The 4641-nt window shown below is 41.4% G+C and overlaps 1 protein-coding gene across 4 annotated transcripts in view; it reads right to left on the bottom strand.

The window, feature by feature from the left end:
• Positions 1–4641, bottom strand: part of LOC107273475 (focal adhesion kinase 1) — a 43061-nt gene that overhangs the window by 28980 nt on the left and 9440 nt on the right. The gene's annotated exons all lie outside the window — the stretch shown is intronic.

Below are 4641 nucleotides of genomic sequence, written 5' to 3'. Positions count from 1 at the left end.
ATATATATATATATATATATATACATATATACACCATGATTTACCTAATCGACCATTTTTTTCGTTCAACTACAATGTCGCCGAAAAGATCGATAGACGTTATGAAAAATTTTTTTCTCAAAATTACGATCCAAAAAGTAAAGAATAAAAACAAAAACGTCAATAGTCGAGTACAATTGCGTCACGGAGCAAAATTGGAGACCGAAGAAACCGTAAAGAAGAAAGTAATTAGCCCAGTAACGTTTATTGCGCAACGAGTACCACAGACGTGCATGTGACATTCAGGAATTACATGTGAAGAATTATCATTAAGTGCTCTCGAGAAGTTAATGTCAAGTCGAATTAACATACGTGTGTTCAATTAAAAAAAAATATAAAAATTCTCTCCACCAGTTACGTAATGTTTATGACGTTGCAAGCGACACACGTCCGTCCGACCTCCCGCGTTGCGATTTGACGCGACGTATGAACGTGTCTTTAAATAGGGTGTTCTTTCATGGAGCGACACCAGAAACGAAAGATTCCAGACCACTCGACTTCTATATATATATATTATATATAACACCAATTATATCTGTGACGCAATACGAAAGGCCAATAGTATAAATTAGCACGGTTAGAAATAACTGAGAGTAAATATATATATATATAATTATACAGAATACCAGCATTCAATCGAATTCACTGCAATATATAGACGCATCCACAATCCATCCGTAATGAACGACTCGAAAACCCGAGCGACGGTTTTTAAATCTTTCGGCGACGCGACGTCGGAAACAGAGAGCGACGCGCTTGAATATTTCAATCACGTTTCCCGCGTTCAGAAAACTCATCGAGCTGCTCGATGTATCTGAGAAGAGAAGACAAAGGAAGAGAGAGAGAGAGAGAGAGAGAGAGAGAGAGAGAGAGAGAGAGAGAGAGCACAAGCCACGCGATTGACTGACGAAAAAAAAAAAAAAAAATCGGCAATTCGCCCAATAAAAAAAAAAGTGCAGTAAGGAATCGAAAATTCGGATCGAGTACCCAGAAAAAAAAATATTTGATAACACACTGAAACATTGAAATCAGAAATTAGCACGAATCTTTTTTTTGTTCCAGTCTCTCCGGCTTTCTATCAATTTCCAAGTAAACTTATCTCCAAGGCTTTCCTGTCAGACCGTCGCTGATTGTAACGTTTCAAGCAGGAATTGCGTCCACGAGCGCTATGACGACATTTGAGCATGTAAAAAAAAAAAGTTTTCCAACTACAAACCAAAACTGCACAATATAAAGAATGCGTAAGCAAAAAATGGTAATAATGAGAAATAACCACGTGAACGTGCCAAGAGATCGTCCAGCAATGGACAAGAAGCATTTGAATTTACGCCGAGCAAACTTCTCGCACGATGCGAGAGACTCCCAGTTCCGGTGGTGAGTATCGATCGTCTGGTCTTCTAGGTGCATGCGGTGCATGCGGTGCATCGGCCACGATGCACCGGCACACGTAGGCGACAGGTGAACGGGAAATTCTTGCGGCACGCGTTTCCTGCTTGCGGATACACGAGATTCGAGTCCCACGTAAATTACGTAGAAATTGTTGAAAATTGATTTTTCAAATTTCCCGCCCTTCACCAAAAACCCACCTGTCACGCCCCCCCACGTGGTCACAATGCCGAACCGGTAACCATAAACGGTATTCAAGATACCAAACGGTACCCAACTGCTCCTCGGTCATAGAACTCGATCCGAGTCACGTGATCCTGATTGATCTAACGATCAGGTGCGAGAATGATCGAAGATCAAAGCCTAACGTCCATTGTCCGTGCAACATCCACGGACAGACTTCCTGTCCGGTTCTGATCGCGTCATAAATACAAATACAAATATCTATATCTATATATAAATCCAGTACAGCATATAGCCGTTCCAACAAAAGCCGGTACGTAGCATACGTGGCATCTCGCACCTGCAGACCTTCATGATTATGCAGCAAGCATACGTATTTCGCACCTGAAAAAGTCAACGCCCAATATGGCCGACAAGCTTCGACTTCAAAAAGACCGAAGGACACGCTTTTATCGTGATCGTGAGGAAAAATGACTTTTTACTTTTTTTAAATGTTCAAATAATCATTTTTCCAAAAAAAATAATTTCTAATATCCGTGACGGACGCGCGATTAACGTACGACTTCTATTAACCATTTCCGCAAGTTTTCGTATACTGGGCTCCTGCACGGCAGATTTATAACGTGGACGCGGCAGCGAGACGGGAAAAGCACGAGGGACTCGGGTCTGGTCTGCGTAAGTTTGCCGGTACGCGCGAATGCACTTTCCGTAATGTGCACTTGCGCGCCACCGGAGAGACCGGAGTGACGCGCACGTAACACGTACTTCGGAGATTCCCCTATAGGAATACGTCAAATGCTGGTATAATGCACGCGCGCCTCTAATAAGCACTTGCGTGTTAAATAGATACAAGTATATATATACAGTATATAAACAAGGTATACGAAGGATCCAGACGCCTTATGAATAGTACACGTAATGCATTGGCAGAGTTAGGTACATCATACTGATAGGTGTATATGTATACATGTACTATACATTAGATGCAATGTACAGTCTAACTATAGTGTGTATATATATATATATATATATATTTGTTGGTTTCTTCGCGTCAGAGAAAACGCGTACACGTGCAATGGCTGGGCAGCACGTGTATATAAATAGATAGTTAGGGTCGATGGACAGAATTAAAGAGACGAGCGTGAGAGCTGTGAATTCATTCACCTGATGCGTGCGGCCAGTCGGAAAGAAAGGAATAATAGGAGAAAAAAAGAGAGACTAGAAAAAGATAAGCAAAGAGACGCGCGAAAGGTTCTCGAAACGATTTTCGCGCTTGAACGAATTCTCGCTTGGATCCTTGGGAAATCCTGGGGGAATTTTTGTGGTTTCTTTTTTCGGTTCTTTTCTTTTTTTCTTTCCTGATCGAACGAGAAAAATAATGGGACGAAAGAAATTTATGTACCTCGCGAACGGGTGGTTTGGTTGGTTTTGTATAATTTTGAAAAGGTGTAAAGTGTCGGGGGGAGGTTAAGAATGGGGAAAAATTTTTTTTCGATTCTATGATTTTTGGGTAATTTTTAAAAATTAAGGTAATTTTGATATTCAATATTTTTTTTTTGCGAAAAGTGCAAAATGCTTTGTGTTTAGTCTTCGTGGTCCGACGTACGTAAATCTGACGCGATTAAACATTTCAATGAATTGCCGATGCACGGGGAATTCATTTTTAGATTGTTTATCTTACCGCTGACGCGTACCGACTGTGATAAGATGCCCGTAATATATTTTCGCGTTTGAACTTCCCGCCGTTTCATCTATGCATTGATTAATCGTATATATATATTACAAGCATGCTAATTAAAGGCTAAATTAACAAGCCCGAATATGCCATACCGTTTGAATCAAAATTTCCTTCAGACATTCCACCGCAGTGTCAATCAAAAATTATTACAGGACAATCGAAAAGAAGATTAAATAAAAGTCAACTAATTCCATCGACGATCCGATCGATCGAATCATTAAACGATCGAACGATCGGATCGTGATTTGAATTACCGTTAGACATTTAGCAACGAGTCCCACCAGTCGGACAAGTGCCGGACAATTTTTACGCGGTCGCATCGACAAGAAAAATAAAGAAAATAAAAAATACACTAAATGTCAAAAGAAAAAGTCTAAAGATGATGAAAAAGAAAAAACACGTGTCTTCTCTAAAAGCATTATTTTTTAACGACTGACAGCTGCACGTGGTCTGCCCTGCAAATAGATAATCTAAACGATTTTTCTCATACTTATTGTTAACAAAAAAAAAAAACAATTACGTCAATTTACATAAAAGTATCCTTTAATCGATCAGACTCCAACGACCTGTCAATTTTCTCCAAGAGGGTCAATATTTACTTGGCCCCCGTCAGCCTCCTTTTCCTCTGCCAGTCGTCCACGTGGCTCGTCCAACTACCGTAGTCGACTACACGCTAATACTTTGTCCGTAAAGCAAAGCGCGAGCAGCGCTGAGTAAAGTAAAAATACGGCATTTATTTTTGGAGCCACCGTGGGACCATGCTGCGGCAAACAGCATCGGCAAGAGAGGAACCCTTTCTGCTTTGACTCTCCGCCCGTCACTTTGGAACCCCCTCGGTCGCCGCCACCCCCGCACAACCGCGTACCCAAAATGACATCGATGACGTCCATTTATAACAGAACTTGACAAACTGCGGCACGAGCATCGACAGACACAAAGCTAAGCGGCCGAGTACGTAAAATACTCGGAATGAATAGGAAAACAGAGGCCATTAGGGACACGAAGAAAAAAGGATTCGAATTATCATCGGCTTCGTGACGATTCGACCAGACGGGTCAGTACGAAACAATAAGCTAACAGGGAATCAGAGTGACTTCATCGTTTCCTGCAGCCACGTGATACCGGCCTGGACATTCCTTTTTCATCCATTTACTCCTACCAAACGAATAGGACAGTTCACGTCCCGGACATACGTCATTTCCGGTTAGAGGCCACACCAACCCATATACAGAGTCTAAATGTATTTTCGAAAAATTTCCTAATGAAAAAAAAATTCCCAAACTCACACCCCCCGC

This window comes from Cephus cinctus, unplaced genomic scaffold, assembly GCF_000341935.2.
Source record: "Cephus cinctus unplaced genomic scaffold, Ccin1 Ccin1_scaffold1609, whole genome shotgun sequence".
Lineage (NCBI taxonomy): Eukaryota > Metazoa > Arthropoda > Insecta > Hymenoptera > Cephidae > Cephus > Cephus cinctus.
The sequence above is the reverse complement of the archived record's forward strand: the minus strand, read 5'-3'. Positions and strand labels throughout refer to the sequence as shown.